Here is a 27,737-nt window from a genome sequence, read left to right on the forward strand (position 1 = left end):
CCCTCAAAGACTCATCCAGTCAAGGCATTAGACTTTAAATCCAGCTTATTATCTATATCATACCTAGTTGTAATTTTAGAACTAAAAAGACAAGTTATCTGCCTCCTACACACCCAGCATACAGTGCTGAAACACCGACAGGATAACTGCAACATACTCATTCAGAAAGAGAAAAAAGGGGGAGACACATAGCAAATAGTGACAGCAATTTTGAATCTATTGGGCAAAAAGTACCAGGTTCCTTTACATTAAGCCTGGGAATATATCTTGATTAGATGCCAGCTTAAAATCCTGGGAATGGCTCTCTATTCCATGTTTTTTTTCCCCAATGATGCTTGGATGTGCTGTCTCCTGTGTATTTTTCCACTATTCTCTTTGATCACTTCTGCAGAGGGCATTGGAGTGTATTTTATTCTTGGCAACTGAACAGCTTTATCAGCCTGCTTCCTGCCTATTAGTGTGTTGTGATCCACAGGTATTTTTTTCACATCTCAATTAGTCTCAGTCTTTTTAAATCAAGACTGATGACATTTTTGCCAAAGCAATTCTCTCATAAAATCTTGCGGTTTTCTATGTGTTTTATTCTAGTCAATCTCATGTGCTAAAAGCCATATCCACAGATCCCTTTGAAACTTGCTCCTCTATTTCTAGACTAAATTACAGAGAGATTGGGCAAATTAGCTTCTATGGGGCCATGCTCTTAATATTTCTAGAAGAGCTGTTGTCTGGTAGAAAAGAATTGTGTCAGAAGTCCTAACAAAGGGTCTAAGAGTCAAAATTTTAATATGGCTTTTACTCTGAAACCATGTTTCTTTTCTTTTTTTAAAAGCAATCTATTGTTAATTAAAATTATCCACATAATTTATAAATTTCTACCCTCTTGTTTTTGGTATCATGCATTTTTTCTAATTTCATTTTTATTATTATTTAAACTTATCCCTTAATAGTACTTTTAGTGAGGGCTATGGATGATAAACTCTTGGCTTTATACAAATGAAAATGTTTTCACTTTGATGCCATTATTTTGCCTCTATTCTTTTTTTTTTAATAAATTTATTTATTTTAGTTGGGGGCTAATTACTTTACAATATTGTAGTGGTTTTTGCCATACATTGACATGAATCAGCCATGGGTTTACATGTGTTCCCCATTCTGAACCCCCCTCCCACCTCCCTCCCCATCCCATCCCTCTGGGTCATCCCATTGCCCCAGCCCTGAGCATTTGTCTCATGCATCGAACCTGGAATGGTGTTCTGTTTCACATATGATAATATACATGTTTCAATGCTATTCTCCCAGAACATCCCACCCTCACCTTCTCCCTCAGAGTCCTTAAGACTGTTCTATGCATCTGTGTCTCTTATTCTGCCTCTATTCTTAAATGATAGTTAATTTATATATACAATTCTGGATTGCCAGTTATTTTCCTCCTGAATTTTGAAGCTATTATCCCATTGAATTTGGGCATCTATCATTGCTAATTTAAAAAATCTGTTTTTTGTATGTGAAACTTATCCCTTTATAAGTAATCTGCCTTTCCTCTCTAGTAACTTTTAAGGGTTTATCTCTACCCTTATTATTCTGTAGTTTAACAGTAATGTACCTCGATGTGGATTTATTTTTGTACATATTGGCACTTAAAGTATACTTTGAATCTGAAGATTCATATTTCTCTTAAATTCTGGAAAAAACTTCAGATTTTACCTCTTCAGATATTACTTCTGATCCATTTATTTTATTATTTTCTTTTGAGAATCTGTAGTTGTGTTCTTGAGTCTCTCCATCTACCTTTCATGTACATCTATCTATGCTTCTTTACTGATTATTCACATTTTCATCCTTTTTTCTTTTATCTTCATTGTTAGTGATGTCTTCAGTGCTAACTTATTCTATGTATACAGTCCAGAGTTTCACCAGTTATTTGAGTGTTTTTAAATCAATGACTATACTTTTTCATCCCAAGATTTCTAATTAGTTCTTCTTATACTCACCTTGTTTAATTTCTGTAACTTTTTGATTCATGATCTATTGATCATTTCCCCTAATATCCAAGAGTATTCTATATCCTTAAAGTCTTTGTCAAACTGCTATATAAAATTAATTTCAACCAAAGTGAATTAATACGGTCCTGACCATCAATTTTTCATTGGTTTTTAACACTGGATTTCATAATCTTTTAGAATTTTGCTGTTAAGTAGAGTTTTGAAGGAAAATTTGTGTGTATGTCTTTTACTTTCCATCTCCTGGTTAAACTCCAGAGTGGATTCAGAGAAAAAAGCTGTTACTGAGTATATCATTAGATCTATTTAGAGATTCTGCAATTGCCTCTGCTCATTCCATGAGCTTGCCATAAGCTTATCTGGGGGGGTCATTGTGAGGGTACCTCCAAGGTGTGGATTGTGAGTATATCTCAGATCCAGTCACTAAGTAGTGGGTATCTGTTTCAGTCTCAGTACTGCTGGACTCTATTCATATCTTCCAGCAATGATTGCCCATAACCTGCTAAAAGCTAAAAACTCAAGTTGATCAGATAATTTTTCCACCTTCTTCTATGAGGGCAGGATGGTTTCAGCAGCTTAGCTTCAACATGCTCCTGTCCCACACAAAACACTTTTAGTCTTCTGAAACCTATAGAAGCTGAGTTCCTACCATCTCTGCTTGTTCTTATACTTAAAGTTCAGCTTGTGTGTGCCTTCAGTCTTGCTCATGGCTTTGTATTTCAGTTCTATTTCTGCTATTTGTATTTCAGTTCTGCTTCATTCAGTTCTGTTTCTGGTCCCCAGAGATGCCTTTTTTAATATGAGTCTGTCTAGATCATTTTGATTTACTATTTTACATATTATTGTTGTGCGTTTGGAGTGGAGGGGAAATGTTATGCTTTAAATTCAATGCAGAAAATTTTGTCAGAGGTTCATAACATTTATTTTTTTGTGGGGAAATTATAGCATTTAATTTATTTTTTAAAAATTCAATTGTCTTTGTTAATGGCTACCCATTCCAGTATTCTTGCCTGGCAGGTTCCTCCATCCATGGGGTTGCAAAGAATAGGACACAACTGAGTGACTGAGCACTGCCACCACCACAAAGGCTGCAAACTATCTAACTGGTCTGAATATGGCTTGGAGGAAATTTCTTTAAAAGACAAAAAGAAAACAAAAACAAATTGAGAATATGTACAGCAGTAAGTTTGTAGCTGGCAGCTGAAAAGTAATCTGATAACTTGTATATTTAATATTTTCTCTAGGGCTTCGCTGGTGGCTCAGCTGGTAAAGAAGCTGCCTGCAATGCGGGAGACCTGGGTTCAATCCCTGGGTTGAGAAGATCCCCTGGAGAAGGGATCGGCTATCCACTCTAATATTCTGGCCTGGAGAATTCCATGGACTGTATAGTCCATGGGATTGCAAAGAGTCTGAGCGACTTTCACTTTCACTAGGACACCGAAATCTGTTCACAGGTGTACTCCAGGAAATCTTATCTCTGAGCATTAACATGATAAACATGACAATATAATATTTACTGTTTTTCCTTAATTGCCTGTCTTTAAGGAACTAGAATACTGCGTGGGAAGATCACTGTTTATTACTCAAGCATATTGATGGAATGGCCTAACTGTATTTCATGTTCTTTCTAAGAATTCTTGAATAATATTTCACACCCTCCAGCTCTATCCGATGTCCTACTCTTTTTAGTTGGGGGAGTGTGTGTACACCTCCTTGGGTTTGCTACAGATTGACAAGACTCCCTGGAAAACAAGATTCAGCCTGAATCTAGGTGCTAAATGAGATTCCTCCCCTTGGAACACTGATGGACCTTGGCATGCCCTCAACAACAGGAGCATATCAAAAGTAAATCAGGCAGCATAGACAACCACAAAGATACTAGAAACAACCAAGTGCTAGTCAGGGCTGAATAAGAAGGATCATCACCTACACAGTGACACTCCATAAAGAACAAGAGAGCAGTTTTGCCTAATACACAGAAATGAACACAGAGAGCCAAGCAAAATGAGGAGCTGAAGAAATATGTTCCAAGTGAAAGAACAAGACAAACTTCAGGAACACACGTTAATGATACAAAGACAATAATCTATCTGATAAAGAATTCAAAATAATAGTGATAAAGATGCTCTCTGAACTTGAGAGTGGAGGGATCTAGTAAGAACTTCAGTGAAGAGTTAGAGAATGCAAAAAAGAACCAATCAGAGCTGCAGTATACAGTAGCTGAAATGAAACATACACTAGAGCAGACTAAATGACACAGAAGAGTGGATCAGTAATCTGGATGATAGGGTAGAGAACACGGGAGGAATAAAGGAACACACACAGATTACAAAAACAATCAGAAAACAATCAACAACATGGCAGTAAGAACATACCTGTTGATAATTACTTTCAATGTAAATGAACTAAGTGTATGCAATCAAAGTAGGGTGGTTGAATGGATTACAAACAAAAAAACATAAGAAATATTCTGCGTTATCACTTGTATGTAGAATCTAAAGAATTAACAAATGAATGCATATAATAAAACAGACATAGACTCACAGATATACAGAACAAACTAGTGGTTACCAGTGGGGAGAGGGAATAGGGGAGGGGAAATATGGGAGTCAGGCTTCCCTGGTAGCTCAGCTGGTAAAGAATCCACCTGCAACGCAGGAGACCCCGGTTCAATTCCTGGGTTGGGAAGATCCCCTGGAGAAAGGATAGGCTACCCACTCCAGTATTCTTGGGCTTCCCTGGTGGCTCAGATGATAAAGAATCCACCTGCAATGAGGGAGACCTGGGTTCGATTCTGGGTTGGGAAGATCCCCCCAGGAGGGCATGGCAACCCACTCCAGTATTCTTACCCCATGGATAATCCCCATGGATAGAGGAGCCTGGCAGGCTGCAGTCCATGGAGTCCCAAAGAGTCAGACATGACTGAGTGACTAAGCACAGCACAGCACAGCAATATAGGGATAGGGGATTAAGAGAGATAAACCACTACGTATAAAAAAACAAGCAACAAAGATCTGTTGCACAGTACAGGAAAATACAGCCATTGTTTGGTAATAACTTTGCATGGAGCATAATCTATTAAAAGATAAAATCACTATGTTGTACACCTGAAATTAATATTGTGTTGTAAATCAACTCAACTATACTTCAATTAAGAAACACAATAATACAAAATAGAGAAGAAAAGCAAAATATGCAAATGACCAATAAAAACATGAAAATATTCTCAACATCATTACTCAATAGGGGAGTGTAAATTAAAACCACTATGAAATACCACGAACCTACTAAACTGTCTAAATTTTAAAATTTGCCAATACCAAGTGCTAGCCAGGAAAGAACAATTATAACTGCCCTACAGTTACTTGGGCAGTTTAAATTAAGCAATTGCCTAATCACTTAAATTAATAACAATCACCATAAATTAAAATAGATGATTACTTTGGAAAAAGTTTATTGCTTACCAAGTTAAGTATTCATTTATAATATGATTTAGACATCTTTGACAAACTCTGAAAACCCTGTTTTAGATGGTGTGGTTAACTATGTAACATAATTTGTCCTTATAATAAAGTCTACATTTCCTAAAATCATGTGTTACGATGTTGCCTTTGAAGCTGAAATGTAATGAGTTCCTCTGAAAGGTGAGTAGCAATATTCCTTTATGCTTGGCCCATGATGGGCTTTTCTGCTCTCTTAATAGTAAATAATAACAGTGCAAAAAAAATTGTGTAAGTATGGGTGGGATGGTGAGGATAAGTGACAATAATAATGATGATTCTTTGACAGATGAACATCTTTTGACTTAACCATCATGAAAAATTTTGCAACAGCATTGTCAAGTCAAAGCTACCTTCAAGATCCAGCCAACACATAGTAATGGCCATGAAATTCATGTTTGGTCACATATTTTGGTCACCATTGCTCTTGACATATACTGAAGAGCAGATGCAAAGAAAGGATGGCTTGATTCCAATAATTCTGTAGGTCTAATCCTACTGATTTGACTTGCTATTGGATTTTTATTGGGTAGTGGTACATATACAGTAGGGCTTCCCCGGTGGCTCAGAGGGTAAAGCGTCTGCCTGCAATGTGGGAGGCCTGGGTTTGATCCCTGGGTTGGGAAGATCCCCTGGAGAAGGAAATGGCAACCCACTCCAGTATTCTTGCCTGGAAAGTCCCTTGGACAGAGAAGCCTGGTAGGCCACAGTCCATGGGGTCGCAAAGAGTCGTACACGACTGAGAGACTTCATTTTCACTTCACATATATGGTAAAGAAAAATTCTCGCAGTCTTGATGTTTGCTAAAGTAGCAAAAACCTGTCCGTTTTCTCTCTCTGTTAAAATATAACTGTTAAGTGCCTCCATCACCTTTTTTCCAAATAGATGTTGCAACCTACATGCTAATACTTACCTGGAGAATATAATCAGCCCTAAAATCTTTACTTTCTAATTTTGGATTAGTTCTTCACAATTATCTGTGTACTATGGGAGTTGTCTAGTTTTGAGACAAGTTTATTTTTGGTTGTATAAAAAGTTATGCATTTAACCTTACTTCAATACTACTGGGAAATAACTCCTTTTTGGTGTTTTGACTTGAATTGATGAGAGCTATATCACTATAACAATTGGAAGGCAAAACACAAAGTGACCAAAGGGATTTAAAAGGACAATCTTGACACCACACCCAGGGAAATCACATGGGAATATGAACACCTGGGCCCCAACCCAACAACCACACAACTCTTCACTCCTCTGTCTTGCTGAGCTGTAAGCATCTACGTATGATTTACATTTCTTGGCCTGTTTTCATATTATGAGGAATATTAGCAGAATATTAGGATGATTTTTGATGCACAGTTCCTGCTCCACAGAAGAAGAGAGAACTTAAAAGTGCCCTAAGAAGAAAGGGTTTCCCCAGGTGGTGCAGGGTAAAGAATCTGCCTGCCAATGCAGTAGATGAAGCAGATGTGTATTTGATCCTTGGGTCGGGAAGATCCCTAAGGAAGGAAATGGCAACGCACTCCAGTATTCTTTCCTGGAAAATTCCATGGACAGAGGAGCCTGATGGACTCCAGTCTGTAGAGTCACAAAGAGTGGGACACAACTGACCACACATGCAAGGAAGAAAACTGGTAAAGGATAAGCATCAGCTTTAAGAATATATTTCTTTCTCTCTCTCTTTTTTCTATAAATTCATCTCCTTGGTAAATCTGAGAAATCTCCAGAGAAAAGACATGTTTCTGCTGAGGATACGAAAGCTTATGCATGTGTGAAGGTCATAATAGTCACTGACCATTGTAGGAAGTTACATAACGTCCCCCCAAATTCATGTCTACCTGTGACCTTATTTGGAAACAGATTCATTGCTGATGTAATTAATTAAGGATGGAGATGATGTTGTATTGGACTAGGGTGGGCTCTAAATCCAATGACTGGTGTTTTCATAAGAAGAGAAGAAGACATTGGCATGCACAAAGAGAAGAAGGCCATGCAAAGTCAGTGGAGACTGGAGTGATGGAGCTATAAGAGACACTAAGGACTGCCGAGGAGCCACTAGAAGAGAGGCAAGGGAGGATTCTTTCCAAGAGTCTGCAGTGGAAACATGGCCCTGCCTATATCTTGATTTCAGATTTCTAGGCTTCAGAATTCTTAAAGAATAATTTTCTATCATTTTAAGTTTGCTGTAATTTGTTAATGGCAATCCTGGAAATTAAAGCTATCATCTAACTCCCTTCTCCGGAGTTGTGAACACTGCTCTCATTCAACTTTCTACCTGCCTCTCCAACCACCTTTCATTCTCTTCTGTCACCCTTTTCCTCTGTCTACAGCTTACATTGTGATTTGCAGAAGTCTGTCCTTGGCCATTATCTCACTTTATATTCTCTGGACAATTTTATCCAATTTCATGGTTTTAACTTTGCTTCTCTGCTAATAACAAATATAAAGCTCTAATCAAACTTCTCTCTTGAGATTTACTTTTAATGTCCTATTTGATATCAAAAACTGACATCAAAAGGCACATACATGTTCAAGACCGAACTCATTTTTAAAACCCCCTTCCCATACTTTCTGCTCCTCCTTCATCTCTTCTTCTACTCTTCATTCTTTATTCTCGGTTTATTCTCATGGAATATGTTTGATTCAATGATAAAAGCCAGAAAACTTGAGTCATCCAAGAACCCCTACATTCCCTTACTCTCAACAGCTAATGTTTTAACAATCCATTTTATCACTTTGAGTTTCCCTGAATTAACCCTTTTCCTAGATGAAGTCCTTATCAATTTTAGTCTTATCTGCTTGAGTAGTTTTCTGTCAATCTCACTGCGCTCTAAACCATTCTATAATACTGTAGTTAATATAGTATCTCTATCATCCAACTACAGTAACATCACTCTTCCACTTAGAACCCTTCTAGTATTCTCAATTGCCAAAAAAAGTACAAGCTTCTTAGAATGGCTTGACTCTCTTTGTATCCCATTATCTCCCCAAATTTCCACCTGCCTTTAGTCACACCAAACAACCTAACATTCTCTGAATACATGCTACACCTTCAAACATTTCCACGCCTTTGTCCATTCTGTTCTGTCTTCTGAAATGCCCTTCCTCCTTCCCATATTTATTTGGCTTACTGGGAGACTCTTGGTGTCTCCCAAAATGTTTCCCTGAGTCCTCAATCTGTTTTATATGCCCCTTCCTTGGGTTGCCACAGCTCCCTATAGAAGTACGTACATCACTTTCTCATTATTGATAGTTTCATCCAGAAGTTTCACTAGACAATATAGTCCATTGGACTGGGACGGTGCTACATTAATAGCCAATAAATATTTTAGAAATAATGAAAAATTAAATAGGTATATTAAGAGATTTAATAAATACACAGTAGCCTATGTGTATCAACGGATTTTAAAAAATACACTGAGTTTAAATAAAGCAGCTGTTATTAAATTTGCTGTGATTAGGACACATACTGAGAAAGGATGAGCCTTGAAGAAGGCCATGAAGAAAAAGTAGGTCTTACACAGTTAGTCCGTGATATTCTGGACAAAAGAAAAAGCAAGGACAAATGTGGCATTTGGACTCTACAAGGTGATAGGTACAGAAGAAACTAACACAGCAGTGTAAAAATTATACGCCAATAAAAAAAGGTGATGGATTTAAACAAGTGGCAGTTAGTTTCGTTACCTTGAAACTGGTGGCTTTGATGGGCTCTACTAAAGTACCAGGCTGGCATGGTCTAATGTAGCTGCCCAGTCCATGAATGGAAGGGCTGTATCTGGAGCACTTCTGGTTACAGAAGACATCTGAAAAACAATAAAGTAAGAAAGCTATCTTCCCAGTAACCTGGACAATGTTCATATGAGTCAGAATCCTAGATGATGGTAGCAAATGAAACAGGAACATTATGGAACATTCATTCATGTTACTCCTTAGCATGTTAAACTATTTCCTTCTTACACCATGGGAAATGAAAGCCAATTGATCAGTTGGGAAAAGGACTTGGGAATTTCCTCTTGTGGTTTTACTCAGGTCTGAAAATAGCCACTACTGCAAGTTTAATCTTCCAATTTCATAGTTTACTTTCTACACTAAGCCTCAAATGGGGCAAAATTTCAATTTCTTTTGGCAAAAATGACCAAAACATCCAACTGTTTGTTGTTGCTTCCTTTAAAAAAAAAAAAAGCTGCATTTGCAATCAAACTTGTCAAAGTACTCTGCTGAATGGCCTGTCACATACCCCTATAAGATGAGCATTATTAAAAATAGGAAATTATCTTGAACTCCCCTCCAGAAATCATATGATTCAATTATACTTTGTTTTATGTAATACAGAGTCCCTTAGCCAAGATTCTGAAGATTTAAGATATGAACAGAGATGAAAAAAGTTATCATACAATTTACATTTTACATAAGACAGACTTAAATGACTATAGGTTAAATTACTAAGAGAAGTTGGTAGGACTGAAATAACTTAATTCACCACTCAGTACACTTTGTAAGCATTTCCATGAAAGGGCCAACGGGCATAGCTTTCAACAAGGACAATAAAAGCTGAGGGGTGCAGCAAAACTTGCTTCATTTTCCTTTTAGTTCGTCTTCTTCCTGGGAAACAACTGGGTCTTCTATTTCTTTAAGGCAACATGAAGATGATCTATATAAGGATTAAATCAATAGTTCTCATTCTTACTGTAAATATTAGGATCTACAAGAATTTAATCTGGTCCACATAGTAAGCCATCTTCATCCTTGATTTTCTAACAAGTACTAGCTACAAATCAATCCAGTTGGTCCTAAAAGAAACACCCAAAAACTTTGATCTGATGGGATTTGGGGAGAAATATTTGATATGTTCCAAGGGAATTAGTAGGACGAGTTTTCTGCTACCCAGATATAAATGTTTCATACCAACAATTCTTCCCCAGGTGAGAAACTCATCTCAAGGTTAAGTTCAACATGTTTACCACTGTGTTGGTTTTGCAATGTTATTTTATGGTTATTTTATGGTTTTGGAATGTTTCTCCCTGATTTATTAATGTCAAATCTCACCGGACTTCATTGACTCTCAGGTACCACCTCCACGAAGCCTTTGTCTAATACCACGTCAGCACTCTTCTCATCCTTCCACCCTACTGATTATCTGCACCACACTTTTCAGTATAATCTAGGATGCACAGTTCTCTAACCATTACGTTGCTCTACAACACTCATCATTATTCTCATTTTACAAATAAAGTAACTGATTTTAAACCTCTTTCTGCTTAAAGTCAGAAAATAAAAAGCTGAAGAAACATGAGGACTTCCAGTGATCACACTCTCAAGTCAGCAGAGGAGACTTTAACATTTCCCCTCAGTTTTATAAATTATCAAGTTATTTAACTCCATATACTACCAGGAAAACCAAAGGAGTGCTCATAACAAGATGAATGTTCACTGTTCCAGAGTCTTTTGTTCTTATGTAAAAAATTTCTTTTCTACTGGATCACGTGGAAGAAAGGTCAACGGCTAACAAAACCCAGATTGTTGCCAATACCTTGAGTTCTGATTATTTTTAACCACCAGGAGTGGATGGGAGAGATCTAGAGATCAGGCCTCAAAAAGGACTGATGAGATTACAAATAGTTGGCTGTTGTTATCGTTTCCATGAAAAAAAGTCAGAACACATAATTTGCACCACAATTTTTTTGTGGTGCAAGAAAAACAAAGGCCCTAAATTCTGTGAGGGGGTAATAGAGGAAAATAGCTCTAAAAGTAAAATAAATTATCAATACATAAAGCTTTAGTTTCTATTTACTTTTCTTCTCTGGAAACATAAAGGACATGTAATAAATGTTTGCCAAGCTGATTCATACAAGCAGTTACCCAAGATCAATAAGTATCTCCAACAATGCCAGTTCCTTGTTGCTTTAAAATATCATAAGATGATGCATATTCACTCAATGAATATATTTTCAGTACCTGCTGCTTTTTAGACCCTGTATAGGTAAAGATTCTGCCCAAACTGTAGTAGAGTGAAGATAGAAAGGAAAGCCTCAGGCACAAATGGACACATAAAATTTCTATAAATTCATAAGCTCAGAGAGGAACAAAAATTTTTTTAAGTCACAGTTTTACTTTTGGATACTTTTTGTAATGGGAGACAAATAAATTTGGGAAATAAAAGTTGGAGAAGACATGAAAAATTGGAACTGATTATATTGACCATCTTATGGAGATGAAGTCATTTTTGTTGGTTGAAAATAATAAAGTGTTATCCAATTGGCTCATAAATGATCATACTCTGTGAAGGCACAGAATAAGACTTGGGAAACTTGTTTATGTAGAGAATTCTGACTTACTCAGATGAAAGATTCCAGTGCAAGACAATTTTATACTCTGCCAGGAAATGAAGCAAATATGTGGGACATGGGATGAGTCAAGGTGGAAGGATCAACTTTAGTGCTTTTCCTTTCAAATGTTGAAGAGCTGCTGCCATTGTAAGTTTATTTTCCTCTCCTCTGGTGTGCTAAGATCAAAGTTTGACTGAGGTTAAGAAACAATGAGCTAATCAGTACCAACCTTTTCTTTCCCTCCTCCTATAATGCAATTTCCTATGACAGTATCAAAGATGTACAGGTTCCTACACAGGAACCTAAGAAATAGAGACAGCCTTTGGAAGGTGAATTTAAGACTCTGAGCAGAAAGGTGCTCTAGAGATAAGCACATTGATCCCTGGCTTCACTGTTGTCTACAATAGTCATGTTTCTGCAGTTGTAGGACATTTACTATTAATACTTGTTAATACCCTCTGAAAATTACACTAGAAATTTAGAATTGCTTGTTATTTCTATGGGGAAAAGTTCACCCACCACACATCTTTTGAAAAGGAAGATTTCTTTTTAAAAAATTCAGCTAAGGACTCTGACGTGCTAGGGAGTGGAGCTATACCTAAGATGAGCAACTCTACAAGAATGATCCCAGGGAAAAGTCCCAAGAGGTGGATGCAGGGGGCTGCTTAGGGAAAAGCCTCAAGAGATGGATGCAGGAGGCTGCTTAGGGAAAAGCCTCAAGAGATGGATGCAGGGGGCTGCTTAGGATAACCCAGCCCCTTTCAGGCTCCAAGGGGAACATGAAGATCGAGGGACCAAATCGACAAAAACAAAATAAAGAAGAATCCATGGCATTGCCAACCACTTTGATCCTAGATCCTGAGAAGTTGGCCCAAGCTCCTTTTCCCCATTTAATAAGTGGAAAGGCATGAATACTTCAATGACTTTGGTTTCCCAACATTTCTCCTTTCTGCAGAAGGAGCCAGGAAGTTATTGACTTGGTCCAATGACCTATTAAGACTGTAATCTTTTTTTAGAGCCTTTTAAAGAGTGACAGAGAATTCAAGGTTACCAAAAGCACAGATTATAAGTGCCAACGTGGAATCACTCTCCTGACCTCATGAAAAGCAGAGCCTATAAACTGCACATGCCAAGAGGCCAGACCCCAGGTGTGAACTGATTTCCCCATAGCACCAGGGAGCCACTTAGGGAAGAGTCTTGTCTACATTTGGAGCCTTGGAGACTAGAATACCAATGTGTCTAGCTTCTGGAGACCTTAGGGGTATATACACTGTGAAATGTAACTTTCTATAGGAAAGAAACTCTTTTAACAGGGTTCATAAAATGAGCTTCTAATGAGGCCTCTCAGACATCAAACAGGCAGAGTGAAAACACACTTTGATGAGGTAAGTGTAAGGGGATCAGAAACATCCCCCTGCCTCTAAAAGGCTTTCCTTTCAAAGCCACGTGGGATGAAAAATTTAAGGATGCTCCATCCTTTGCCAAAGCCAGGATATCTGGAGCAAGACTTTGAAGATATCAAAGGATTAATGAGGACCTAATTAAGAACCAGCCAGTACTCACTCAGCCTGTGTGTCAGCCTCTACTGCTGCATGGCCTGACTGTATGTAGAGTTTCAATCCCGTCTACCACCACAGCCCACATTCTCAATTTTAAAAAGAGCTGTTGTGAACCACCTCTCATATGAGAGCAACTGAAAGCAAATTTTAACTCTCAATATTAAGATAAATTTCTAGCAAACAGTTGTTTTTAGGGAGATAGACGCTTCCTAAAGTTGGGCTTCCCTGGTGGCTCAGATGTAAAGAATCTTCCTATAATGTGGGAGACCTGGGTTTGATCCTAGAGGAGGGCATGACAACTTACTTTAATATTCTTGCCTGGGGAATCCCTATGGACAGAGGAGCCTGGCAGGGTGCAATCTATGGGGTTGCAAAGGGTCAGACACGACTGAACACAGCAAGCACAGCACAGCCCAGGAAGCAAGTTGTTTCAGAAGGGAGTGAACGTTCCAGCCCTGGAACTGAGGCCGATCAACACCTTAAAGGAATGAGATAGGCCTTATATTATGACATGATATGATGTGATATATAAGGCATGATGTGACATGATATGATTTGGTATTCAGATAAATTGCACTTGTAGTTGATAACCTCTGCAATTCTTTCCCGTATTGAGATTCATAAATAAATGGGGACACATCAGACCCTGTGTAACAGTTTATAACAAGGGTTTCACTTCTCGGGAAGGCATTTAGATTATTATTAGGGTCGTTGTTATTTTGTTTTATTTTTGGCTGTGGTGGGCCTTCATGGTGGCAGGCAGGCTTCTCTATTTGTGACTTGGGGATTAGTTGCCCCATGGTATGTGGGATATTAGGCCCCCGACCAAGGATTGAACCCACATTTCCTCCACTGGAAGGTGGATTCTTAACCACTGGACCACCAGGGAAGTCCCTATTGAGGTCTTTGTACAACACCATTCATGGGTTCAGGGAATCACTTTCTAACTATGCAGACCTCCTACCTGGTCCAATCTTTGAGACAGTAGATAAATCCAGTTCCAAACAAATAATCTCCCTTAAGAAGACTTGAACTTTTGTTTTATAGGTTCAATTTGTTTGTGGTTTGAAGACTGTTTGATCTCTGAAGTCGTCTTTCAAGTGCAGATACCCCTTGGAGGCGTTAAATATTTCTAGGTAGTTGCCGGACCAGGAGACATTTAGTGAGACCATAGAGCAAGGTTTTTCAACATTGGCTCTACTGCCATTTTGTCGTGGGGGCTGTCCTGCTAATTGTAGAGTGTCCAATAGCATTCTTGGCCTCGACTCACTTGATGTTAATAGCACCCCACCCACTCGTGACAACCACAAATGTCTCTAAATGTCTCTTGTAGGGTAAAAATGCTCCCAGTTGAAAATTACTGCTGCTGTCAAGAATCAGAAGATGAATGGCATAGGAATCTGGTGGAGGAAGATCTGTGATCTGGGAGGTGAGGCCATGAAAGGAAAGTGTGACCAAATACGCAATTTTTCCAGGGTTAGATCTGCTTACAGAGGATGGTTTTCCATCACTCATGTATACTATATCTTCCTGTACCAAGGAGAACAAGAAACCCTTTTAGATATGTCAGGAGCTCCTTGGGGTTTTTATCAGTCACAGTCTTAGCAGAGAAACAGAACCAGTAGGAGATATATATATTCCATACATAAATTATTACATGTTCCATGATTGTGGCTTTCCCTTCAACTTGTCGGCTAGGCAAGCCCAAAATCCCTAGTATAGTCTGTCAGGACAGGCAGGTTGAAGTTCTTTGTGAGTCAAAGCTGCAGTCCCTGGGAAGAGTGTCTTCATCAGGGAAATCTCAATTCTGCTCCTAAAACCTTTGAATTGATTGAACCATGCCCACCCAGATTCTCTAGGCTGGTCCCCTTTACATCTCCTTAAAATGACTGTAGATGTTAATTTTGCCTACAAAATACTGCCACAGTAACACCTAAATTGGAGAAGGAAATGGCAGCCCACTCCAGTACTCTTGCCTGGAAAATCCCATGGACAGAGGAGCCTGGTGGGCTACAGTCGTAGGGTCGCAAAGAGTCAGACACAACTGAGTGACCAAACAACAACAATCCTACATTAGTGTTTGATTGAATAACTAAGGGCTACAGCCTAGTTATAGGCACAAAACTGACCATCACAGTGTTCTAAAAGCTATTCCTCAAGCTCTGCTGTTTTGTCCATGAGCACATTCTCCTGTTCATCTCATTTCAGCTCTGCTGTAGGCCCCAATCATTGATAGTCCTGTTCCTGGCATGCATTTCATTATGCTGCCCTGCTATGGTCAGGCACAGAGTCAAAACCAGCAGTAGCATTTTCATGGACTTAGAAGTATCTTTAAAAGGACCTAAAGAAACATTTTCCAGAGAAATACTAATGGCCAAAAAAACCAATAAAAAGATGCTTAACATCATTAGCCATTGGAAAAATGCAAATAAAAACCACGATGACGTACTGTTTCACACCCGCTAGAATGACTATAATAATAAAAGAAGATAGATAATAACAAGTGTTAGGGATAATGTGAAGAAATTACAACTCTCATGTACTTCTGGTTGAAATGTAAAATGGTGCAGCTGCTTTGGAAAACAGTCTGGCAGTCTGTGAAAGATAAAATGTTAGGTTACCATGCACGCATACTAAGTTGCTTCAGTTATGTCTGACACTTTGCGATACTCTGGACCATAGCCCACCGGGCTCCTCTGTCCATGGGATTCTCCAGGCAAGAATACTGGAGTGGGTTGCCATGGTCTCCTCCAGGAGATCTTCCCAACCGAGGGATCAAACCCGCATCTCCTGCACTGGCAGGCAGGTTCTTTACCATTAGCCTCACCTGGGAAGCCCATACAACCTAGCAATTCCACTCCTAGGAATACAGCCAAGAGAAATGAAAACATATGTCCACATAAAATCTTGTAAATAAATTCTCATATCAGCATTATTTATAACATCTAAAAAAACCAACCCAAATGACTATCAACTGAAGAATGGATAAATAAATTGTAGTATATTTGAATATTATTTGATCAAAAAACAATGAAATACTGATACATACATGGATAAATCCTGAAAACATCATGATACTGAAAGAAGCAAGTCACAAGTTATACCACATATTGTATAATTCTTATGAAATATCTAGAATAGGCAAACCCCCTAGGACAGAGAGTAGATTAGTGATGACTAGTGAACTGGAAGGGTTCAGGGGAAAGGCAAAGTGACTGGTCAGTAGGTACGGGGTTTCTTTCTGGGGTGATGAAAATATTCTAAAATTGTGGTTATTGTTATTGTGTTACTCACTCAGTAGTGACTGACTCTTTGTGACCCCATAGTCTGTAGCCTGCCAGGCTGCTCTGTCCATGGGATTCTCCAGGCAAGAATACTGGAGTGGGTTGCCATTGCCTTCTCCAGTGGATCTTCCTAATGCAGGGATCGAACCTGGGTCCCCTGCATTGCAGGCAGATTCTTTACCATCTAAGATACCAGGGAAGCCCCCAAATTGTGGTAATGGTTGCATAAACCTGTGAATATACTGTTCTGAAAAGAGCACTGAATTGTAAATGGATGGATTGTATGGTATATGAATGATATCTCAATAGATACACACACACACACACACACACACAATGAGTATCTTTGGAAAGTCTGGCAGCCGAAGAATTTAACAGACCTGTTGGGGCAGGGCTCTCTTAGACTGATGAATAGCCAATGCCCACAGCATCTGCTGGTTTCCAATCCTGTCTGGAAGCTGCCAGAGGAAAGGAGGCAGTACGATTCTTGCTGCTTAGGAATCGCCACTCATACCAATCAAACAGGAAGAAGGCATCTCAGCATCTCCCTCCCTGTGCCACTCTCTGAAGGCAGTTGTGTAGTCTGCCACCTAAAGCTGGTGGATGAGGGCGGAACCCATCCAAGAGAAAACTCAAATGCTTGCCTAGACAGAGTGTTAGTTCAGAAACTGCTCTTTTACTTCAGTGACTTAAGAATTTTGATTCATTTGGTAACAGTTTATCTTTGATGATGTATGAATGCATGACTCATTTTGTGGCTTTTAGCACCTCAATGCTGGGAACTTACTAAAGTTCATTTTACTTATTCCAGAGACAGCCCTGGACTTCTGCCCAACCTTCCTCCTGGCTCCTAGCTCCCATAATAGGGAATTTTTTTTTTATGTTGGTGTCTCAGGAGAGGCGCTCAGGAGAAATTTCGTCATTTCACTGTTATGGCTCCAGTGCTTTGAGGTCTTTTCACTTTTGCATCTTCTATGAAAATACAACTATTAGTGATAGGATGATAGCTTTAGCTCGGGTTTTCAAAAATGGGACAGAGGTTGAAAAAGATAATACAATTTTTCTTCAAGCTTGACCTTGCTAAGATCAGAGCAATGGAGAGTGATGGATTTTTCTAGCCGGAATGCACCAAGTAGTTGATTGTTACTTTATTAGGGTCTGGTCTCCAGTGCCATGGGGCCAGAATCTCAGGCAAGCTAAGTGCCCTTCTGTTCACCAGCCTGTGGGCAAAAATAATTTACATTGACATTATGACTCAAATTCTGCAGACTTGGTGGCTTCACTCATAGAACTGTAAGAACTTGATCCCTTGAAAAGTCCTCCCAAGGTTATTTCTGGGTTTCCCCATAGAAGTCTCACATATGTTCACACACCCATTCACATGCTGCTACTTCCCCTAAGTCTCTGCTCATGATCTCCCAGCTTGCCTTGAAGATGGTTGCATCCCTGAGCTCTCACTCTCTCTACCACCTACAACCTACAGAAGAAAGCTGTTTAGCCCTGGGGGGTGTTTCCCACTCTATTTAAAGTACCTACAGAGCCCTGCATTTCTTTCAGCCCTTTTAATGGCCTACTTGATAGTTTATCCAACTTTTGCTAGGGTGTTTGGAAACCATTCCCAAGATGCTATAAGGTATTGGATTATGTCTCTCCCACCATTCTCTCTCACTGACCTTCCAAGTATCTGTGCACAAACTTTCTCAGAGGTGCTTTTAGGTGAAGTAAGTAAAAATCCAATTCAGACCCAACAATTCCAGTCAGCCCTGCAAAATTCTTCAGGCTAAGTCAGAGTCAACTTACCTTACACTCAAGTTCAGTTGGTATTGATCACAATCAGGGAGACTTGAATATTAAAATAATCACATTTTTAATTTATTAATTTTTAAGAACAAAGTGTTACCAAGTTAGAATTTTCTTGCCTTCCCTGGTGACTCAGGGGGTAAAGAATCTTCCTGCAATGCAGGAGACCTGGATTTGATCCCTGGGCTGAGAAGATCCTCTGGAGAAAGGAGTGGCTATCCACTCCAGTATTCTTGCCTGGAGAATTCCATGGACAGAGGAACCTGGCAGGCTACAGTCCTTGGGGTAGCAAAGAGTCAGACATGACTGAGAAACTAACAATTTCACTTTTTTTCTTTCTCTCTCTTAATAGAAAAAGGTAGTTAGCTGGCCAAGTTTTTAAAAGAATTATGATAAAAAGCCCAAGAGTGAAGAATGATATAATATGAATGGCCACCACCAATAAATTATAGCAGCCTTTGTTCATGACATTTAAATTAGATTTTTCAAGTTTCCATCAGCTATGTTTTTACAAACCATAGTGTAGATCTTGTCCTTTAAATCTGGTTGACTTCTACTCATCTCAGCTGCAAAGAAATCCTCAAATTCTACTGTACCTTAGCTTACCACTCCTTTCAAATTATGACCCTTCCTAGGTTTAGAACTTGAAATAGAGAATAGTTGAGAATTTACCAAATAAGGCTTTAATTTGGCTTCCTTGGTAGTTCAGCTGGTAAAGAATCCACCTGCAATGCAGGAGAACTGGGTTCTATCCCTGGGTTGAGAAGATCCCCTGGAGAAGGGAAAGGCTACCCACTTCAGTTTTCCGGCCTGGAGAATTCCAGGAACTATCCATGGGGTTACAAAGAGTCAGATACGACTGAGCAACTTTCACTTTCAAGGCTTTAATAATCCCTTATTAATTAGGATCAGTCTGAGTGTAGATTGCTATGTAAAAAGACTTTATAAGAGTTGCCACTTTTATCTATATTGATGTAACAGAATATCAAAATGGGACTCTTGATTTCCCAGCTTTTTAGGTGATACAAAGGCCAAGAATGATAAGTGCCAAGTACTTGACTATCTCTGCAGAGCAAGTTAAGAGGTTCTAAAAACTGTCCTACCAACATTAGCCAATCCTCTACCTCTTACCTACACAAGAGAGGTTGAAGAAGTTGGTAGAGAAGAATGTCATGGGAAAATTTCTGGTATGCTGTAATGTCTATTCCCTCCTTAGGAAGGGAAAGAGGGTTCTTTCCCTTATTTCAAGTCAACCAAAGAGAACCACGCGTAGAGCTTAACTACATGTATCACTTGGAGTTTGAGAACATAGGAACTGCATCCAACTCTAACTTGGGAAAATCTAAAAGGGAGAGCTGGGGACTATGGCTAGCCTTGCACGGTAGCATAAGTGGCTACCATGGAGAGAGTTTGTCCTTCAAGTTTGATATGTGTCAGATGCGGACTTTGAAGGGAGGAGCAGAATGGGTCATATTGAGAGAGAGGCCAAGAAGTTTTCCTGGATGGTGAAGACACCACAGCTGAGGAGGGATTGATCAAAAACCAGGAATTAAGAGCAGCTTACAAATAACCACTGCAGAAGGCATTGCTTGAATCAAGGGAACTGTGGTTAGAGTGATGAGATGAGGTCTTTACAAAATACTCTCACACACACACACACACACACACCCCAATGAGAGACTCAATCTTGGACATCTGCCAAAACAGGAGTTACCAGAAAATCTAACAGACTGGTCCAGGGTTTCATCTAGGGTGGGGGAAACAAATTGAGAGAGTAGTTGGAAATAGGCAATAATGAAAAATAATAATAGTCATTATTATTTAGTCACTCAACACAGTGGTCACTCTGTTTAAAAAGCTTTACATATATTAATTCATAAAATTGCTTTCTACTTGCTCTCTACCAATGCTCGATAGACCTGTTGCACTTATCTTTCCTATCATTTCCACATCTAACAAATATATATCAAGTACCTATAATGCACAACTCAGTGCCAAAAATATACCAGTGAACAGACATATTTTAATGAGAGGGACAATATCCAAGCAGACAAATAAAATAAAAATAAATTGTGGTAAGTTTTGTAAGGCAATTAACATGGTGCTGCAATAGAGTAATTGGCAAAAGTCAATTGCAGTCATTGTCTAGAGAAACTTGTGAACATCCATGTGTGATTCAGCTTGAATTACCTCACTGAGTTAGCCACAGAGTTCCATCAACTATCAATCGCAGAGCTCATCTGGGCCAAAAGATTCTGTCATCATATGTGTTGACATACCCGAAAGTTCATTTTCCAACCATTGCAGAGTGGACCACTCTAAAGTTCAGTCTTTGTTTCTTTGCTGGGATTGAATCCCGGTATGAACTTCAACTAGATGCTATTTTTTATCAATCAAAATACCCAGAGAACCACCAGCATTCAACTGCTTTTGGTAATGAGTGATGAGGCTGGGCATAGGGATCTATCATTCTCACAGATCCCCCAAATCTTTTGAGAATATGAGCCTCAGAATCTTGCTAAGGAGCAAAAGAGACTTAGTTATGTTTACCATCTCCTCTGTTCTCCTAGGGTCCTTTGTTTAAAAAAATCCACTGGGGCAAATTCAAGGCCAAGAACTGTTGTGAGGACTTGTAAACCTGGTATTATTCGCTTTCTTCCTTCTAAGGCCCATGTGGCCAGTGCCTGCATGCTAAGTCGCTTCAGTCATGTCCAATTCTTTGTGACCCTATGTACTGTAGCCAGCCAGGCTCCTCTGTCCTTGGGATTCTCCAGGCAAGAATACTGGAGTGGGTTGCCATGCCCTCCTCCTGGGGATCTTCCTGATCTAGAGATCGAATCGATGTCTCCTATGTCTCCTGCATTGACAGATGGGTTCTTTACCACTAGTGCAACTTGGGAAGCCCTATGTCATCAGTGTCCCTCTGCATATTCATTTCTTTTTTTTCCACATTGGTCAGCTTCCTCTACCTACTTGCAACCTTCTTCTCACTGATCTGTTTGAATTATTCTCCACTGTGGTCCTGACTATCCCAATGAACTTCTCAAGTCCTTGAAGCTTCAGTTCGCACTCCTAGTTACTATATCAATATGGTTCAAAGAAATTATTGGTTATATAATGTACCACCATATTATTTATTTTTATACAGAGAATCATTTACTATTTTTTTTCAGACTTTAAACTTTTTATTTTGTATTGGGGTATAGCCAATCAACAATATTTTGATAGTTTCAGGTGAACAGCAAAGGGACTCGACCATACATATACCTGTATCCATTCTCCTTCAAATACCCCTCCCATCCAGGTCAGGACATAACGGTGAGTTCCATATTCTATACAATAAGTCCTTGTTCTTTATCCGTTTTGAATATAACAGTGTTATACCACCATTTTAGTAAGATCTACCTAGTATCAGCAGAAGGAAATATGATTACACAGAATACACGGAGGGACTGTGTGGCATCCTGATTCCAGGTATGTAAAATACTACGAAGGAGATGTATACCTTAGAAAAAAGAAGTAAAGTGATTGATAATTTGGACAGCAAAGAATTAGGGCAGTTCATCTTCTATACCAACCAGATGATAAAAATGTTGGACCAACTGGGGCTGCTGGCTTTGGTCCAGACTCACCTCTGGTCTAGTAAAGATACGGCTCACCTCTGGCTGTATCTTGAGGCTGAAAAACACTAAGAAAGTGGCCTGAGTTGCTGTCCCTAGGAGACCTGTGGCATGGCAGCTCCCCTAAAAGATTCTGGGCATGGGTAAGGATTGACTTACCAAGTGTCATTAAGAAAGAAGAATGGTCAACCCCACAGTCATGTACTTTAGTGTTTTTTCTAGCTTAACAATATGACACTGGTTCCAAACTATAAAATTATGGCCAGAAATTACATGGGGAATCATGCCCACATTTGGTTAGTTCTTGTCCCTGAGTTCGTTTAGCTTACTGTCACTGAAGCCTTAATGAGTATGGGGGAAAAGCCCGAATAGTCCATACCAGACTGATGACTGATTACAATTTCCAAGGAACATTCATCTCTCCTTGAATTGTGAAGTCAAGTGACACTGATGCTATTTTCAAGCATGGATTCAGCCTTAGAAGATCTGAGTGTGTCAAAATGGGAAGGATTCAAGGTCTTTCCCCTGCCACCATTCGATGAGCAGTTCTCATTTCCCTTTAGAAAAACCATTCCTCACATTGCCAAGAAGCTGCCAGCAGATGAAGTTTATATTAAACAGATGGCCATCTATAATTAAAGGTTTGTCCATGCTGGCTCTAGTGTGTTATGAATGCTGTAGGAGGATGTGCCTGTAGCGACCCAGTGTGGACCACTTCCAGGATGAGGGTCAAGGAAGAGAAAGTGTTACATGGGCTTTCACATGAGATCATTCAGTTCAATTCAGTTCAGTTCAGTCGCTCAGTCATGTCCAACTCTTTGCGACCCCATGAACCGCAGCACGCCAGGCCTCCCTGTCCATCACCAGTTCCCTGAGTCCACCCAAACCCATGTCCATCGAGTCGGTGATGCCATCCAGCCATCTCATCCTCTGTCGTCCCCTTCTCCCCCTGCCCTCAATCTTTCCCAGCATCAGGGTCTTTTCCAATGAGTCAGCTCTTCGCATCAGGTGGCTAAAGTATTGGAGCCTCAGCTTCAACATCAGTCCTTCCAATGAACACCCAGGACTGATCTCCTTTAGGATGGACTGGTTGGATCTCATTGCAGTCCAAGGGACTCTCAAGAGCCTTCTCCAACACCACAGTTCAAAAGCATCAATTCTTCAGCACTCAGCTTTCTTCACTGTCCAACTCTCACATCCATACATGACCACTGGAAAAACCACAGTCTTGACTAGATGGACCTTTGTTGGCAAAGTAATGTCTCTCCTTTTTAATATGCTATCTAGATTGGTCATAACTTTCCTTCCAAGGATTAAGCGTCTTTCAATTTCATGGCTGCAGTCACCATCTGCAGTGATTTTTGAGCCCAGAAAAAAAAGTCAGCCACTGTTTCCCCATCTATCTGCCATGAAGTGATGGGACCAGATGCCATGATCTTAGTTTTCTGAATGTTAAGCTTTAAGCCAACTTTTTCACTCTCCTCTTTCACTTTCATCAAGAGGCTCTTGAGTTCTTCTTCACTTTCTGCCATAAGGGTGGTGTCATCCGCATATCTGAGGTTATTGATATTTCTCCCGGCAATCTTGATTCCAGCTTGTGTTTCTTCCAGCCCAGCGTTCCTCATGATGTACTCTGCATAGAAGTTAAATAAGCAGGGTGACAATATACAGCCTTGACATACTCCTTTTCCTATTTGGAACCAGTCTGTTGTTCCATGTCCAGTTCTAACTGTTGCTTCCTGACCTGCATACAGGTTTCTCAAGAGGCAGGTCAGATGGTCTGGTATTCCCATCTCTTTCAGAATTTTCCACAGTTTATTGTGATCTACACAGTCAAAGGCTTTGGCATAGTCAGTAAAGCAGAAATAGATGTTTTTCTGGAACTCTCTTGCTTTTTCGATGATCCAGTGCATATTGGCAATTTGATCTCTGGTTCCTCTGCCTTTTCTAAAACCAGCTTGAACATCTGGAAGTTCACAGTTCATGTATTGCTGAAGCCTGGCTTGGAGAATTTTGAGCATTACTTTACTAGCATGTGAGATGAGTGCAATTGTGTGGTAGTTTGAGCATTCTTTGGCATTGCCTTTCTTTGGGACTGGAACGAAGACTGACCTCTTCCAGTCCTGTGGCCACTGCTGAGTTTTCCATCCATATTTACTGGCATTTTGAGTGCAGCACTTTCACAGCGTCATCTTTCAGGATTTGAAATAGCTCACCTGGAATTATATCACCTCCACTAGCTTTGTTCGTAGTGATGCTTTCTAAGGCCCACTCGACTTCACATTCCAGGATGTCTGGCTCTAGGTGAGTGATCACACCATCATGATTATCTGGGTCGTGAAGATCTTTTTTGTATAGTTCTTCTGTGTATTCTTGCCACCTCTTCTTAATATCTTCTGCTTCTGTTAGGTCCCTACCATTTGTGTCCTTTATTGAGCCCATCTTTACATGAAATGTTCCCTTGGTATCTCTAATTTGCTTGAAGAGATCTCTAGTCTTTCCCATTCTGTTGTTTTCCTCTATTTCTTTGCATTGATCACTGAGGAAGGCTTTCTTATCTCTCCGTGCTATTCTTTGGAACTCTGCATTCAAATGGGTATATCTTTCCTTTTCTCCTTTGCTTTTTGCTTCCTGTCTTTTCACAGCTATTTGTAAGGCCTCCTCAGACAGCCATTTTGCTTTTTTTGCATTTCTTCTTCTTGGGGATGGTCTTGATTCCTGTCTCCTGTACAATGTCATGAACCTCCATCCATAGTTCATCAGGTATTCTGTCTATCAGATCTAGTCCTTTAAATCTATTTCTTACTTCTACTGTATAGTCATAAGGGACTTGATTAAGGTCATACCTGAATGGTCTAGTGGTTTTCTCCACTTTCTCAGTTTCAGTCTGAATTGGGCAATAAGGAGTTCATGATCTGAGCCACAGTCAGCTCCCGGTCTTGTTTTTGCTGACTGTATAGAGCTTCTCCATCTTTGGCTGCAAAGAATATAATCAATCTGATTTCAGTGTTGGCCATCTGGTGATGTCCATGTGTAGAGTCTTCTCTTGTATGCTCGTTAGAGAGACAGAATTCAACCTGTTGATTGCTGACAAAACCCAATGGAGAGGAATACTGAATTACCCAAACACTAGTGGACTGAGAAAGAGGTGAGGGCAGTGGGATCCTTCACCTGGGGAAGCAGGAGAGATAAACACTCAAGGTGTGTGTTCATGTCAGGTTCATGTAGAGAACACACACTTTGAAATGGAGTAACTAGTGTACACACATACATACTGCTCAGATGTAACTAATTTTTTAAAGTAAGTTTAGAGTATGAGGGATGTGGGTCTCTTTCATATATATACAACCAAATAGCTCACGGGTACAACTAAATATTTCCTTTTCCAGATAAAATTCAGAAGCAGTTCAAGGCAGCTTAAAATACTTTGATTCTGGAGAAATTTTCAGGTACCACAAATCTATCTTTTGTTTTCCATGTTATCTGAGGTACTATGAAGAACAGAAGTTCCCTCCAGTCACAGTTATGAGAGAATATGAGGAGAATCCAGAGCTTGTAACTTACTTAGCTTCCATTCTCTGATAAATTATAGCATAATGACTGTTAATTACACAAAATCTATAAATTAGGGTGCAAGTCTGTGTGTAGAATATATAAATATTGAATGAAAAAAATACTTTTGTAGTTAGGAGGCCTAAAACTGACTGTAGAGCCAATTAAATATGTTGCCATATGTCCAAAATGAGAAATCAGAGTTAAGGTCAGATAAGAGGTCTGTCCACAGTGATAAGACTGGTGAGTCCCAGCTAACAGTCTACCTTCAGCTAAGCCAAATGAAAGAAGGTCCTGTCCTCTTTGGCCAGCAGGGGAGCTGTGGGCCAGCACTGGTGGGCTGGTGTTCACACAGCTGACCCTCTCTCTGGCTGGAGGCTGACCATCTCCTGTCTGTCCACTGGTCTAGGGCCGGCAGCCTGTTTGACTTGAACAGCCCTCTGCCTGGGCAGCATGACTCACTGTCTATTTTCATAGCATCATGTAGGTTAAACTGAGTTGCTGTTAAAATGCTTGCATCTAAGCAAACACAGAAGTAACTTTGAACTACATGTTTCTATTAACGATGTTTGTCCTAACCCTCCTCCTCAGGAGAGTGAACAAAGAGTCTGGAGACAAAAATTCAGTGAGGCTGGGAACAGTGCTTGAATGGGAGACAGACAACACAGGGGGCCACAGCCCTGGCTACCGGGCAGGCTGCTCCCTATAAGCTTATTGGAAAATGAGCTTGGCAGATGAAAACCAAAGTGGGAGAAACTCCAAGCTAACTACTGAGTATTGCTCTCCTGATCACCTTTCTCTAAATCAGAAGTCAAACTGAAGTTGTGAAATAGTAGTTTGGTTTTTTTTAAAATCTTCTTTGGGAGAAAAAAAAAAGTGAGATAACTCAGCCAGTTAGTAAAGTCTAAACACAGTCACTCCCACTCTATTCCTGGCATCCATACCAATGTGTTAGTAGAGATGGCTTTCCAGGGAGGTCTACAGACGGGGACTGTATGATGAGTGGGTGGGTGCTTTTGGGTCCAGGATTCTGGAATGGCCCGAATGAGGAGATGAGAGGTAAGCATCAGGGCGATGAAAATGCTGTTGCAGGAGCCCGGCCCTGGAAATGTCCCTGGGACAGAAGGACCCTAATATAGCCCACAGTGCAGGGACTCTGAAAGCAGAGCAGCCTCACCCAAGCACAGTGTCCTTTGAGGACTTCAACTGGAAAAGTAAACCGAACTTTGGCAGGTCAAGCACGTTTGGGACAGGATATTTATACATGGCTATTTCTGTAACTGGAATTGATCAGCCATGGGTATTCCGGGTTAGCTCAGTTCCCATCCCCTCAGGCACACACGGCCATGGCACGTATTTACATGTTCTGGTGTGTGTGAGTGTGTGTGTGTGTGTGTGTGTGTGTGTGCGCGCGTGCTGTGGGTGGGTGGTAGTGTATGGACAGAGAAGCCATTCTGACTTTTCTTCCTAGCATTTCATCATATCTCCTTCAGGGTCCACTTATGAACTCCTAAACCATTAGGATTGGTGTTTGACTTCATAAGAATTCTCTCTGGTAACAAGTTAAACATTTTCAGGTCCCACATGAAGGCTCACCGTTAGGTCTAGGGTATACCTGGGAATCTGTATTTTTAAAATCTCCTCATGTGATACCAATGCCAAGTTTGGAAAGCAATGATTATACAACAGAATCTGAAAAGTATATAATCACTCGTTGTGTCCAACTCTTTGTAACTCCATAGACTGCAGACCATCAGGTTCCTCTGTCCATGGCATTTTCCAGGCAAGAATACTGGAGTGGGTTGCCATTTCCTGCTCCAGGGGATTTTCCCCTACCCAGGGATTGAACCTGTGTCTCCTGCATTGACATGCAACTTCTTTACCACTGAGCCACAGGGGAAACATACAAGGAGAAATAAATGGGAAATATTTATTTTGTGGTTTCCTCTGAATAGAGACACATTCTAAATAGCTGTATTTAGTCAAAGAATGGTATCACAAAACTATTAGGGTCAGATTTTTAAATTCAGATGATCAAAGTCTCTTCTTTTAGACTTTTCCTCTTGATTCTGATATTCTTCTTGAGGCAATTATGT

General features: G+C 39.9%; 1 protein-coding gene across 1 annotated transcript in view; it reads right to left on the bottom strand.

Annotated features, from left to right (window-relative positions):
* Positions 1-27,737, bottom strand: part of RASGRP1 (RAS guanyl releasing protein 1) — a 776,793-nt gene that overhangs the window by 529,324 nt on the left and 219,732 nt on the right. The window contains exon 4 of the mRNA XM_081507137.1: positions 9,185-9,303. The gene's annotated coding sequence lies outside the window, so the exon portion shown is untranslated. The remainder of the gene's footprint in view (positions 1-9,184; positions 9,304-27,737) is intronic.

Source organism: Giraffa tippelskirchi, chromosome 7 (genome assembly GCF_054371585.1).
Source record: "Giraffa tippelskirchi isolate mGirTip1 chromosome 7, T2T-mGirTip1v1.2.pri, whole genome shotgun sequence".
NCBI lineage: Eukaryota > Metazoa > Chordata > Mammalia > Artiodactyla > Giraffidae > Giraffa > Giraffa tippelskirchi.